The 16,140-nt window shown below is 38.6% G+C and overlaps 1 pseudogene; it reads right to left on the minus strand.

The window, feature by feature from the left end:
* Positions 1–1,959: 1,959 nt before the first annotated feature.
* Positions 1,960–10,837, minus strand: LOC104092073 (putative late blight resistance protein homolog R1B-8; annotated as a pseudogene).
* Positions 10,838–16,140: the final 5,303 nt, after the last annotated feature.

The raw sequence follows: 16,140 nt of genomic DNA on the forward strand, positions 1-16,140 counted from the left end.
CTAAAGAGTCACGCTCTTTAAACGCCCTATAAGAAAAGACATTCAGAGATGGATAAAATTGCTTCTTACCCTTATTTTTATGTAAAGGACCGATCGTCGGGAAGAGAAGGGGAATGAATCTTTTTTTTGGGGAATAAGCACTCTTGTCGCGTCTGGACAAAATAGAAATTGTATACAGGTGCTTACACTTTCTATGGTCAATAAACAGCCAACAAGTGGTTCCGAATGACCTTGAGGAGGCCCCGGCGGAGTTACACGACGGCCATGTGATGATGCATCAAATAGATGCAAGGGTGGATGACTCAGTAGGTCCTAACTGGCACTATGAATCCAATCCCATCTACATAGATGTTCCTAGCCACGAGATGAGGGGGTTCTCTCTTACTGTTAAGCCGTCTTCAACTCTTCTTTCTCCGGTTCAACAATTTCAACACCGCGCCCCTTCTCCAGGGCGGCAGATGGGTCTAGAGAACCGAACTGTTTTGGTTATTTCTTTATGCACATATATATTTCTAATGGTGTTTGAATGCCTTATCTGAATTATGAGTCTGTTAGATGATCCATCGCAGGTTTATTCTGTGGTTTCATGATATTTGATAATTGAAAAGTTATAACATGGAGAACCCATTTTATTGTATGAAATATTGGTGAATTTGTTGAATTTGTTGGTGAGTTTTCTATAGAGTTTATCATATGCATGTATGAAATAGTGCTTGATGTTAATTTGATTCTATTGCGCAGGATCTTATCTGGAGAAATATCCTGGGGTGGTCGGAAAATTTAGTTGGCTATGGTGGTCAGCATATAAACTTTACTAATGCCAGAGGTTATAGATCTATTCCTGAAGCTTGCTCAGGTGTTCCTCAAATGCATAATATTGTTTAGTCACCACTCATTACATATGTTCCCAAGAAAATATTTCGCAGCACTGCATTGTGCTTAATTATAAAGTTTCCAACCTTCCTCTATTCGGCCTTTTTCATTCTTTCTTTACTTCATCTTTTAATTGGTTCTTCATCTTACAGGATAGAGGGATGAGAAAATTCAAGAACTGTGTGAGAAATTAAAGGGTAAGGACTTCAAAGTAGCCATATGAAAGCCTATTTGTGGTCTTGAGAGAATTACAGATACTTTCTCGCGTTGAATAAGACAAATATTAAGTTATAAAATATAGTTAGTGTTTTAATTTCATGTTTGATTAATTTCTTAAACGATAAGTTTTGCACCTTTGTCAGGTTATAGTTGTAAACTTGTATATTTTGGTTACGAATAAAAACTCAAGTATATTTTAGTTTTTTATTTGATTATTTTTAATATTCGAGTATAAGAAATTATTTCCTAAATGGGGTACTTTATGACCGGGCGAAGCGGTTAAGTGTACTAGTTAAGAATAAAAGAAGGCTAAAATCAACAGAATGATAACGACGGTTTCTTTTGCTTGGGAGAGTTGGGATTGGGGAAGGGGAAACGAAAATAATTAACTTCCCTTTTACTAATCAATTCGTACTAATTAGTTTTACCGGCAGGATATTATGTCTTTTAAGGACTGGATATTGTCCGTTCGTTAATATGAATTTAAAAATTGGCTTTAAACCGTCCGAAAAAAAATATGGCCGCTACAAGTACACTTATAACCACCGGATCTAGGTCCCTTCGTTAAAAAGTGGTTGTCAAATTAAAAGCTAATTTTCTTGTAATGAAAGTTTGTAGCGGCTGCGAATTTCCCCTCTTACGTCAAAAAAAAAATAATTACACAACCCAAACGGGCTGAAGAATCTCATGTCTCCATAGATATGTAGTTTACCACCTTTAGGCCGCTGGTCTCTGCCGCGGTGATTTTCACATAGGTAGATTTATACCTTAAGAGGTTTCTGCAATTTAAGAGAACAAAGACACAATGACATAAAGCATATATAGGTGAAAAAGAAATCAAACACATTCGTGTTACTTACAGATTCATCAATGTGAATAAACTGATGATGTGACATCAAGTCTATCATATCCCGCAAATTCGTTTACATCGTCCTTAAGCTTAATGGCTGAATCTACAAAGTCACTCCTCATATGAGCCAAGTGAATGGACTTTAAAGAGATAATATCCCCAAATTCAGAAGGAATCTCCTTAAGCTCTTTACATTCTTCTAGTATTAATTCCTCAAGCTTTGGAAATGTATCATCTTTTACTTGCCATTCGGAAAAGCGCACAGCGTCCAAACTCAATATTTTGAGATTTTCAAAGCTGTCATCTCCTGGGGCTGGGATCCACTCATCCTCAACAAAATAAGACCATTTAAACTTCAATATTTCAAGCTCAGGCAATGCTGCAATTGCTGACAACAAAACAGGTGTCACAGGAAAATAATACAACCGCAACTCTTTCAAGCTCGTAGGGAAGTGATATTCAAGAGAAGGTGGGACGTCGACCATTATAATATACTCGCCTTGTAAAGCAATGAAAAGATTCTGCCAGGAAAGTTCGGAATATACAACAAAAAGGAGAGATTCAAGTTTAGTAAGGACATCCAACTTTGGAAACCAATTGCAGTTTCTAGGAGAATCGGATAGTTGCACAAAGGTACATTCAAAGTGCTGAAGATTTGGAAACCTCTCCAAAACATCAGTTGTGTCTTCAGAATATGGAATACCGACGTGGGATAAGGTTCTCAATGTTGAAATTGTCAAAAGTCCCACGTCGGTGGATGACAATTTTGAATGGGAATTTCACCCTATAAAAGGAGGCCTAATGTTTAGGATTTAAACACACCTCTCATTTGCCCTTTTATCTTCTTAAGGCATTTGTATCTTCTCTCTTTAGTATTATTTTACTTGTAATTTTGGAGTGGAATAAAATATTGATTGTGTCCGAGGAAGTAGGCAAAATTGGCCGAACCTCGTAAATTCTGGTATTCTTTTATTGTTGTCTTATTGTCTTGTTTAATATTTAGTGGTTGTCATAATTTTTGGTATAGTAGTTGTGACTCATTCACGCTATATACATTTGGCTTCCGCAACAATTGGTATCAGAGCCAAGGTACTGTCTAAGTATGCTCTGTGGTTGCAGTATAGTCTGATCTTCCACATCAGAAAAGATCTATCTTGGTAACTGAGTCAAGGTTCTGTCTGAGTATGCTCTGTGGTTGCAGCTTAGTCTGATCTTCCACACCAGAAAGGAAATAATCTTGATTTGTGTCATCAGCTACTAAATAATATTTGTGTCAAAATGGAAGACAATAAATAAGAATAATCTACATCAAGTGTCAATAATACGTCATCGTTGGCATCTTCGTTTATGACAAGAATTGTGTCAAATGCGAAATTTGCGGTAGAAATTTTTGATGGGTCAGGACATTTTGGGATGTGGCAAGGCGAGGTTCTAGATGTTCTTTTTCAACAAGGGCTAGATCTTGCCATTGAAGAAAAGAAGTCAGATGTTATTGGAGAAGAAGATTGGAAAATTATCAATCGTGTTGCTTGCGGTACCATTCGATCCTACCATGCTAGAGAGCAAAAATATCCATACACAAAGAAAACTTCTGCAAGTAAATTATGGAAAGCACTGGAGAATAAATTTTTGAAGAAAAACAGTCAAAATAAATTGTACATGAAGAAGAGACTGTTTCGCTTCACCTATGTTCCTGGTACCAAAATGAATGAACATATCACCAGTTTCAATAAGTTGGTCACAGATTTGCAAAATATGGATGCAACTTTTGATGATGGTGACTTGGCCTTGATGTTGTTGGGGTCACTTCCTAATGGGTACGAGTACCTTGAAACTACTCTACTCCATGGTAATGACGAAATTTCTCTCAGAGAAGTTTGTTCGGCTTTGTACAGCTATGAACAAAGAAAGGGAGAAAAACAGAAGGGCGGAGAAGGAGAAGCACTAATTGTGAGGGGTCATCCTCAAAATCAAACGAGGACTAAGAAAGGAAGATCCAAGTCGAGATCTAGACCCAACAAAGATGAATGTGCCTTTTGTCGAGAAAAGGGGCACTGGAAGAAAGATTGTCCGAAGTTGAAGAATAAGGCCAGACATAACAATGGAAAGGCCATTATGGATTCAAATGTAGCTGATTGTGATGATTCAGACTTCTCATTAGTTACAACAGAGTTATCAACATCATCAGACATATGGTTGATGGACTCGGCTTATAGCTATCATATGTGTCCCAACAAGGACTGGTTCGTGAATTTTCAAGAAGGAGAATATGGAGTCATCCACACAGCGGATAACAGCCCTCTTACCTTATATGGCATTGGTTCAATAAGATTAAGGAGCCATGATGGAATGATCAGAACATTAACAGATGTTCGATATGTACCGGGTTTGAAGAAGAATCTCATCTCTGTGGGATCCCTAGAATCAAAAGGGTTCAAAATCATTGTAGAAAATGGAGTGATGAGAATATGCTCCGGTGCACTAGTGGTAATGAAGGCCAATCAGAAGAACAATAACATGTACCGCTATCGTGGTAGTACAATTATTGGGACAGCAACAGTGACATCCAGTGATGACAAAGAGGCAGAAGCAACCAGGCTATGGCACATGCGCTTGGGACATGCTGGAGGGAAATCCTTGAATGCTCTATCTAATCAAGGATTGTTAAAAGGCGTAAAGACTTGCAACTTGGAGTTTTACGAGTATTGTGTCAAAGGGAAACAGACAAGGGTTAAATTTGGTACAGCGATCCATAATACTAAAGGTATTTTGGATTATGTACACTCTGATGTTTGGAGTTCTTCCAAAACACCTTCATTGGGTGGGAAGCACTATTTTATAACCTTTGTTGATGATTTTTTCCAAAGAATGTGGGTGTATATAATGAAGAGGAAAGATGAAGTGTTGGGAATTTTTCTCAAATGGAAGACGATGGTGGAGAATCAAACAGGCAGGAGGATCAAGTGTATTCGCACAGACAATGGAGGTGAATACAAAAATGATCATTTCAATAAGGTCTGTGAAAATGATGGCATCGTCTGACACTTCATTGTCAGACATACACCACAACAGAATGGAGTAGCAGAACGTATGAACCGGACTTTACTGGAGAAGGTACGGTGTATGTTGTCTAATGCTGTCTTGGGCAAAGAATTTTGGGCTGAGGCAATTACATATGCATGCCACCTCATTAATCGTCTACCATCGGCTGCTATTGATGGCAAGACACCATTTGAAAAATGGTATGGAAAACCTACTGTAGATTATGACTCTTTGCACGTGTTTGGCTCAATTGTATACTATCATGTGAAAGAGTCAAAATTGGATCCGAGAGCAAAGAAGGCTATATTTATGGGGATTACTTCTGGAGTCAAAGAATACCGCTTATGGTGTCCAGAGACAAGGAATATTATATTCAGCAGAGATGTTACCTTTGATAAATCTGCCATAACAGATAAGGTGACAGTTGAAGATGTCAAACAAACTGGTGGTGCATCAAAGCAGGTGGAGTTTGAGGGAAAATTTATTTTTCCTACACAAGAAGCAGAGGAGGAAACTCATGAAGATTACCCACTGGAAGAAGAGCCAGTAGAGAGGGAGATTCCAACTCAGGAACCTCGACAACAACTTGAATCAATAGCAACCAGCAGGCCAAAAAGGACAATAACGAAACATGTTCGTCTCATAGAGACGGTTGCTTGCGCAACCTCAATTGTAGCTGATGGTGTTCCTACCACTTATAAAGACACAATCCAAAGTTCAGAAGAAGATAAGTGGAGGATTGCCATGAATGAAGAAATGCAGTCCCTTCATCAGAATCATACATGGAAATTGGCCAATCTCCCGAAGGGAAAGAAAATAATTGGGTGCAAATGGGTATTTGCAAAGAAAGAAGGATTTCCTAACCAAGAAAATGTTCGCTACAAAGCAAGATTGGTGGCCAAAGGATATGCTCAGAAGGAGGGAATTGATTACAATGAAGTATTTTCTCCAGTTGTAAAACATTCCTCCATTAGAATTATGTTGGCTTTGGTAGCACAGTTGGATTTGGAACTAGTTCAGATGGATGTAAAAACTGCATTTTTACATGGAAACTTGGAGGAGGAAATCTACATGAATCAGCCAGAAGGATTCAAAGTTGCTGGAAAAGAAAATATGGTATGCAAACTTGAAAAATCGTTGTACGGATTGAAACAATCTTCTAGACAATGGTACAAGCGATTTGACAAGTTTATGTTGCGGCAAGGGTACAAGAGAAGCAAATACGATCATTGTGTGTATTTGCGCAAACTTAATGATGGTTCCTTTGTATATCTTCTCCTATATGTTGATGATATGTTGATAACTTCCAAGAATTCGGAAGAAATTGATAAGTTGAAGATTCAACTGAAGGAGGAGTTCGAGATGAAGGATCTGGGTGAGGCAAAGAAAATTCTTGGCATGGAGATAATAAGAGATAGACGTACAAAGAAACTCTGTTTATCTCAGAAAGAATATTTGAAGAGAGTACTAAAGCGTTTTGGCATAGATAAGAAGACTAAGCCAATTAGTACGCCACTTGCTCCCCATTTTAAGCTAAGTACTACTATGTCGCCAAAGGATGAAACTGAACAGGAGTATATGTCAAGGGTACCATACGCAAATGTTGTTGGTAGCTTGATGTATGCAATGGTTTGTACGAGACCTGACATTTCACAAGCCGTTGGAGTTATTAGCAGATATATGCATAATCCAGGAAAGGAGCATTGGCAAGCTGTGAAATGGATTCTACGGTATATTCATAGTACTGTAGATGTTGGGTTAGTTTTTGAGCAGGAAGGCAATCGGTCTGTAGTTGGATATTGTGACTCAGATTTTGCGGGTGATCTGGACAAACGAAGGTCAACTACTGATTATGTGTTTACTTTTGCAAAGGCACCAGTTAGTTGGAAGTCTACTTTGTAGTCAACAATTGCTTTGTCTACAACAGAGGCAGAGTACATGGCTATTACAGAGGCTGTGAAGGAGGCAATTTGACTTCAGGGGTTGCTAAAGGAGCTTGGTATTGAACAAAAAAATATTACAATTTTTTGTGATAGTCAAAGTGCTATTCAATTAGCGAAGAACCAAGTTTATCATGCAAGGACGAAGCACATTGATGTTCGGTATCATTTCGTACGAGAAATCATAGAAGAAGGTGGAGTCACGGTGAAGAAAATTCATACTACGGAGAACCCTGCTGATATGCTGACAAAAGTGGTGACTGCGGTCAAGTTTCAACATTGTTTGGATTTGATCAACATTGTTGAACACTAAAGATTGAAGATGAAGACACAACCAAAATTTGTTATTGAGAGAAAATTGAAGATGTGAAATTTTGCCAAGGTGGAGATTTGTTAAAATTGTCAAAAGTCCCACATCGGTGGATGACAATTTTGAATGGGAATTTCACCCTATAAAAGGAGGCCTAATGTTTAGGATTTAAACACACCTCTCATTTGCCCTTTTATCTTCTTAAGGCATTTGTATCTTCTCTCTTTAGTATTATTTCACTTGTAATTTTAGAGTGGAATAAAATATTGATTGTGTCCGAGGAAGTAGGCAAAATTGGCCGAACCTCGTAAATTCTGGTGTTCTTTTATTGTTGTCTTATTGTCTTGTTTAATATTTAGTGGTTGTCATAATTTTTGATATAGTAGTTGTGACTCATTCACACTATATACATTTGGCTTCCGCATCACTCAAATCTTCTAACTTTGAGTTCTCTTGCGATACTGCTGGGTCATGCATGTCCTTACTAAAGAAAGTACAACTCTTGGTGATGCTCACATGTTTCAGCTTTGAGAGTTTCCATATTCTAGGAAGAATTACCAAGTTGGATTCCGATTTCACCTCCAGAGTTTCAAGATTCATTAGGTTCGACCACGACATGGGACACCTTTTACTTCAGTCCAAATTTTTAGGAGCCTCAAATGAACTAGAAACCCTATTTCATTCACTGAACTATCTCCCAGAAGAATGTAGCCCAGTTGCAACACTCAAAGAAGCCTCAGATGCGTTATGTGATAGACAGAAAAGGGATCAAGCAAACCGCTCACTTTCAAAGAGATGACATGTTTCCTAGAAGATTTCTCATTTTCAGAATTGAACAAATTAATACAGTAGTTGTGGTCGAGTTGGTGGTCATTCATACTTTGAATGGTTAAACAACGGTGTATGAAATCCGAATCATGAACCGGAGTACCTGAACTGATGAAGTTGAAAAACCTTTCCTTTTTGGCTTTTATTGAACAAAATTCATGCACAGAGCAAACCCTGATGATACGAGAAAAAACTACTTCCTTTTCGAAGACCATTACCAGGCTACTGGAAATTAAAGCATCCAAGTAAGTTTGATCAGTTGCTTCCTCTAAACTCTTGGATGGGATATCATCTACAAACCCTTCGGCCATTAACAACCGTATCAACTCAGACTCTGGAGTTCGTTTATTGTTTTGAGATCTTGCAAAGTAAAGCAAGCACGGCTTCACGTTGTCTGGTAAATGGTCATAACTCATTTGCATAACCTTCATCATTTGCTCTTCGTCCTCGAAAACAAAGTATTTCAGGTTACCTAGAATTTCAAGCCATGAATCCTCTTTTTCTTCTTTTCTACTAATAACTCCAGCGATCAAAACACCAACCAAAGGAAGCCCTTGACATTTCTCAACTATTTTTTGTCCAACATCCAACAGTTCACCAGGGCATCTTTCTTCTCCAAATACATTTTTTTCAAATAACTCCCAACTTTCTTCAGGTGTTAAAAATCGAAGGTTGAGAGGAGAAGTATGACATTTGACTTTCTAAGCCACTTCAGCGCTTCGGCTAGTTAGAATAATTCTAAACATCAGGAAAACCCGCTGTTAATTCCTCCCATGGTACAATATCCCACAAGTCATCCAGGACGTTGAGGTATCTTTTCTTACGTGGTTCTCTTCGAAGCTTATCGGCAATGCCATTATGACCCTCCCTTGGTTTGTCTTTAGAACCGGTAACTTGATTAAAAATGTCATGCAACACCTTTGACTTGTTATATTTTTTTGAAACAGTGCACCATGCCCAAACATTGAAATGACGAGCAACTAATGTATTCTTATATATACACTTTGTTGGCTAGAATAGTTTTACCCAAACACGGCAGTCCAACAATAGAAATGAATGATCTGTTCATGAATGATCGAATGCGTTTCTTTCTTAAGCCCTACTGTTACCTCAAGAACAGATGTTGAACTAGGTTCAATAGGCTCGTTGGAAGACTTTGCATCAAGAGGGTCTCCAATCTTAGCAGTATCCTCCAGCAGTAAACTGGTGACTTCTACTTCTACCACGATAAGCTTGATCTTATCGATGACACTAGGAAGTGAGAAGATAAGGTGCGAGAGAGCATTATCTCTAACAAGAAAGGAATTAATGACATGTTGTACCTCATGTGCCACATCTAAAGCACGCCCCCAAAGACCTTTAAGTGATCTATTGTCATCCAATGTTTGCCTAGCTTCCCTGAAAAACGATCTTAGGAATTCAAGGTCTTCTTTCAACATCCCAATCTCTTGCTTTAATATCAAAGCAACTGTGGAAGCATTGGAATTGAACAAATTGTTTAAATGTCTGAGTAGAAGATCCATGAAGAGTATTCCAGCACCCATCGGGAAACAAAGTTGAAATGAGTCTGGGGCTTTCAAATGAATCTTGAGATCTCCTTTTATTTGTTCGATTTGTTGCAAGAAGTATGGAGCTGCAAAGTTTGCTTCATTTGAAGAGCTCTCCTCCAACTTGCGAACCAGAACAGACATCTCCCTAGTAAGTACTACAGTATGTTCCAAGATATCATTCAATTTGTCACAATAGATTAAGCCCTTTGGTATGTCGGTGAAAAATATTAATAGGAACTCCATCATGAAATTAATGCTTTGAATTGGAGCGTTGACAGCCACTGCACCTGCCATGCGTCCTTTAAGAAGAATCAAATATCTTCGAAGAATCTGTGGAGTTGCTTCTGGGAGTTGCTTAATGAACCCTTTTACTTCAGTTGAACTTGAATCTTTCAGCTTCGTAGAACAAATGTTCAGGACCTCTAGCTCAACAGGGATTATCTCAAAGAGTAGAGAAGTGAACTTGCAGGAGTAATCATCTTCTTCTTCTTCTTCTTTACAGTTTTCATTCGTCCAAAGATTAAGACAGAACTGTCTTACTCTATCAGCTGTATGTTGAAACTGAGGAGAGAGATATTCAATTGTCTTGTTCCAGATGCATCCTTTAATTTTCAACTCACTAAAACCTCTTAGATGTCTACATACTTCCAGAAGAATTCTGTATTCGTTCATCAGAGGGAGTATCAATTTAGCACAACACTTTGGTAGACGTAGATTATAGAGGTTGCTGAGGAGGGAGTCTAGGTATTCAAACATTTGCTTCTCTGCCATGGCGGCACTTGGTAAATAATAATCATTCTTTGAACTCACATAACTTTTGATATCTTTCAGCAGACTAGAGGCAAGATGATCCAACTTGGAATTGCCAATCTGGACACGTATTCTTAGGAACATCAGTTCCATTATTAGCTTTTCAATCTCAGCCAACTTTGAAACAATTTGCTCTTCATTCTTTAATCGCTTCAAACCACCCATTGAATCATCAATATACCTGATGATTGTACTTCTTTTTAATGAAACCTAATAATTCAAAAACCAAACATCAGTCACTTACATCTCTACATTTTGCCTACATAAGACTAAATTCCTAAATAATCATTTAAACCAAAGAAAGAAGAACAAGAAGACACGTTCTACCCTGAGTGGCCCTCAAGTTGTATGCTTCTTCAGGTACTGCGGTTATGGTCACAGTTACTAAACTCAACTGTGGCACTAACTGAAGCATACAGACCCATGCAACGGAATAATAAGTAATCCAGGAACTTATAGCTCGAGGAAGATGAATAGAGTCTAGAGATTCTAACTGGAACAAGAAGAATTTAGAGAGGAAAGAGATTGTATTTTACCGAATAGATTCCAATGTATTTATATGAATTGAAATGAACTACAATATGCACAACTTCAGTTTTGACTAACTGTAGATAACTTCACATTTCAGTTACTCTCCTAACTAGCTTTCAAATGACTAATCCAGCTCAACATTGCTCTAACTAACTTCACCAGCTTAGTAAAGATTAAAAAAGCTTGTGGTCCAGATAGTATTCCCATAAAGGTTTGGAAGTGTCTTGCAGAGGTTGGAGTAGAATGGCTCACCAAGCTAATCAATGCTATACTAAGAAGTGGCAAGATGCTCGACCGGTGGAGCAAGAGTACCCTGATTCTAATTTATTAGAACAAAGGAGATACTCAAAGCTGTGTGAACTATCGTGGCGTTAAACTCATGAGACATACAGAGTAACAGAGCGTAGACTTAGGAACATGACAAAGTGACAAAGAACCAATTTGAGTTTATGCTAGGTAGATCTACAACATACACTATTTTAATTTCTTGACAAAAAGATTGATGAATATTTGTCGCGAAAGAAAGAAAGATCTATATATGGTATTCATTGACCTAGAGAATGCATATGACAGAATACCTCAAAAGGAAGATTCATATTAAATATATAAATTCATAAAGGAGATGAATGAAGACGCCGTCACTAGCATGAAAAAAACAGTAGGAGATACTGAGAAGTTTCTCTTAACAGTAGGTCTACAGCAGGAATGAGCATTAATTGAGCCCCTACTTATTTACCCTAGTTATTTATGAGCTAACCAACACTATAGAAGATGAGATCTCATGGTGTTGTCCATTTGGTGATGATATTATGTTAATTAACGAAACAAGCGAGAGTGTCAACTAAATGCTTGAATTACAGAGAAGTACCGTAGAGAGTAAGGGTTTATGTTAACTAGAAGTAAGACTAGGTACATGCACTATAAATTTAGTCAGCATGAGAACATCAAAGTTGAAGTGAGAGTAGACATGATTGCGGTGCCAAAATACAAAAACTTAGATATTTAGGCTCGTTATTTCAAGAGAATAGAATGATAGATGAAGATGTTACTCATATGATTAAAATAAAATTATTTTGACGGAGAAGTGCTACCGTGGTGTTATATAATAGAAGAACACCTACCAAAGTGAAAAGTATATGTTCTATAGAACAACTATAAGATCAACAATGTTATACGGTAGTGAATGTTGGCCTGCTAAAGTTAGGATATCCACAAGATGAGTGTTGTAGAAATGCAGATGCTAAAATAGATGTGCAAGCATACAAGATTAGATAAGATTAAAAATGACCACATTTGTTAGGATATGCAAGTAGCATACATTAAGAATAAATAAGAGAAGGCCACTTGAGATGGTTTGGTCATGTTATGCATCGACCTATAAATGCAGCGATTAGTAGGTGCGAAACTTGATTAGTTCGTATTTTAGCTAATTTCTTTTGTTTTTTTATAAGGTGAGTCTTTAACGCAATTATAGTTGACTTATTACTCCTCAACATAGTTCTAACAAGATTTTATCTTGAAATACTTAGATTATCTCCAAGAACTCAAGAGGTGAAGAACTAGGGTTTCTTCAAAAAGGTAATTCTTGTTACTTTTACTATTAAAATTAGAATCTTTACGACATATTACTCAAGAGGTGTGGAATTCTGGAAGAGCGTGGGTAAGGTGGGCTTGAAATGGCTCTCTAGGTTATTTAACGTTATTTTTAGGATGAAGAAGATGCCTGAAGAGTGGAGGTAGAGTACGATGATTCTGTTATACAAGAACAATAGGGATATCCAAAACTGCAACAACTATAGGGGTATCAAGTTGTTAAGTCATACGATGAAAGTTTGGGAAATGGTGATAGAATGGAGGATGAGAAAGAGTGTGTCCATTTCGAGAATCAGTTTGGTTTCATGCCGGGACGGTCAACTACTGAAGCCATTCACCTTGTGAGGAGATTGGTGGCGCAATATCGGGCAATGAAGAAGGACCTGCATATGATGTTCATTGACCTAGAGAAAGCTAATGACAAAGTTCAGAGAGAGGTTCTATGGGGATGTTTGGAGGCTAAAGGAGTGCATGTAGCGTATATTAGAGTGATCCACGACATGTATGATGGAGCTAATACATGGGTAAGGACAATGGGGGGAGACTCTGATCACTTCTCGGTTTAGATGGGGTTGCACTAGGGATCATCACTTAACACGTTTTTGTTTTCCATGGCAGTGGATGCATTAATGAGATACATTCAAGGAGAGGTGCCTTGGTGCATGTTATTTGCAGATGACATAGTTCTGCTTGATGAGACGCGATGTGGTGTTAACGAGAGCTGGAGGTCTGGAGGCATACCCTTGAGTCTAAAGGTTTCAAGTTGAGCAGAACTAAGACAGGATACTTGGAGTGCAAGTTTAACGATATTACCTAGGAAGCAGACAAGGATGTGAGGCTTGATACGTGAGTTATTCCTAAGAGTGAGAGTTTCAAGTATCTTGGGTTTGTTATTTAGAGTGATGGGTAAATTGATGAGGATGTCACACATCGTATCGGAGCAGGGTGGATGAAGTGGAGACTCGCTTCCGGTATCTTGTGTGATAAAAATATACCGTTGAAGTTTAAAGGTAAGTTCTACAAGGTAATGGTTAGACCGACTAAATTGTATGAGACAGAGTGCTGGCCAGTCAAGAACTCCCATGTCCAGCATATGAAAGTAGCTGAAATGGGATGTTGAGATGGATGTGTGAGCATACTAGGTTAGATAGAATTAGGAATGAAGTTATTTGGGACAAGGTGCGAGTGGACTCTGTGGAGGAAAATATGCGAGAGGCGAGGCTAAGATGGTTCTGACATGTTAAAAGGAGAAGCACAGATGCCCCAGTCAGGAGGTGTGAGAGGTTGTCCTTAGGGGGTACAAGGGTAGAAAAAGGCCAAAGAAGTTTTGAGGAGAGGTGATCAAGTGGGACATGGCGCAGCTTGAGCTAACCGAGGACATGACCCTTGAGGGTGTGGAGATCGAGAATTAGGGTAGAAGGTTAGTAGGTAGTCGAGTGTCCCCCTTTGTCTTTCTTATTTCAATATTATAATGTTAGTATGATATGACTTTTATCCTTAGTCTGTTATTATCACATATCTTGTATTGTTATTAATTGCCATCAGTACTCCCTTAGTTTATTAATGACATATCTTGCACCCTATCAAATTAGTTAGTTTGGGTCCGGAGAGATTTCGGAATGAATTGAGATACTTAGTCTTATAATGGAAAGCTTAAGTTGGAAAAGTCGACCGGATGTTGACTTATGTATAAACGACCTCAGATTTGAATTCTGATATTTTCAGTAGCTCAGTATAGTGATTTTAGACTTAGGAGCGTGTCCGTAATTATTTGGAGGTCCGTAGTGGAATTAGGCTTGAAATGGCGAAAGTCGAATTTTTGAAAAGTTTGACCGGAGGGTTGACTTTTTGATATCGAGGACGGAATCCGATTCTGGAAATGGGAATAGGCATGTTATGTAATTTATAACTTGTGTGCAAAATTTGAGGTCAATCGGACTTGATTTGATAGGTTTCGACGTTGTTTGTAGAATTTAAAAAACTTCAAAGTTCATTAGGCTTGAATTGGAGTATGATTTGTGATTTTGACATTGTTTGATGTAATTTGAGATGTCGAGTAGGTCTGTGTTATGTTATGGGACTTGTCGGTATATTTGGACAGGGTCCCGAGTGGCTCGGGTTAGTTTCGGCCGAGGTTCAGATCATTTTCACTTCATGTTGCATTGCTGAAGATTTCTAGTTCTCGGATGATCGCACCTTCGGAAATGGGCTCGCAGGTGCGACAAGGTAGTCGCAGAAGCGAAGGGCGCAGAAGCGCGACCGCAAATGCGGCTTAGGCGCCGCAGAAGCGACCTTCGCAGGTGCGACCTTCGTCCGCAGAAGCGGATGTCGCAGATGCGACTATCCCACCGCAGATGTGAAAGTCGCTGGGCAGAAGCCTTAAAATTCGGGGTTTCACTATTTTTAGCCATTTTCGTATTTTGGAGCTCGGTTTGGGCGATTTTGGAGAGGAATGTTTCCACACAACTTGGGGTAAGTGTTATTGACTCCCTTGTGATTATATTCCATGAATTAATCTTCGTTTTCGGCGTTAGATTATTGATTTTTTGAGAAATCGGAGGAATTTTCTACAATTTCATAAAATGAATTTTCGAGATTTGAACACCGATTCGGAGTCGGGTTTGAGTGAAATTAGTATGGTTGAACTTGTAATTGGATGGGTTATCAGATTTTGTGAGCTTTGTCAGATTCTGAGACATGGGCCCCATGAGCGATTTTTGGAGTGTAGTTTCGGGAAAATATTAGTATTTCGATATAGAATTAATTTCTATAATTGTGTGGACTGAACCAAACTAATTGTGACTAGATTCAAGCCATTCAAAAGTTGATACGTGCAAAATGGAATTTCTGGAGCATTGTTTAGCTTGCTCGATATTGGATTCATCTTGTTCGAGGTAAGTAACTCTTCTAATCTTGGAGCTGAGGGTATGAACCCTGAATATATGTATTATGTGTTTGGTGTTGAGGTGACGCACATGCTAGGTGACAGACGTGTGAGCGTGCACCGTGTTAATTATGACTCTGTTATTCTGTGGTAGTGTGTAGTTACATGATCTTACCTGTAACCATGAAATTTCTACGTTCTTGAGCTATTGAGTTGTGATCCATGTTAGAAATCATGTCTAGGCTACATGCCTATCCTGTTGGGACCTACTGAGGTCATTTTTGCCGTTGAGTTATCTGCTTTTATTGCATTACATACTCAGTCATACGCATTCATATGCATATCATATCTCAGTCTCTATTGTTATTTATTGATGCATCATATCATTGTTTTCGGGCTAGTATCATGACATTATGTGCCCGTGAGAGACAGACTGGAGAGATTGATGACTGAGTGAGGCCGAGTGCCTGATTATGAGTGACATTTATGGGATCAGGCTACACGCCATAGTGGTTATACTGATTTATGATAGCGCTTGGGCTGAAGGAGCCCCTCCGGAGTCTGCACACACCCCAGTGAGCGCGGTTGATATTATTGAGGGGTGGATCTTCCCTGGACATGGATCTTGTTCGTAGCATTATATACCTGGAGATGGATCTTCTCCATGGGATGGATTGGCCCAACTCGGTATTGAGTGATTGATGATCAGT

Source organism: Nicotiana tomentosiformis, chromosome 4, assembly GCF_000390325.3.
Source record: "Nicotiana tomentosiformis chromosome 4, ASM39032v3, whole genome shotgun sequence".
Lineage (NCBI taxonomy): Eukaryota > Viridiplantae > Streptophyta > Magnoliopsida > Solanales > Solanaceae > Nicotiana > Nicotiana tomentosiformis.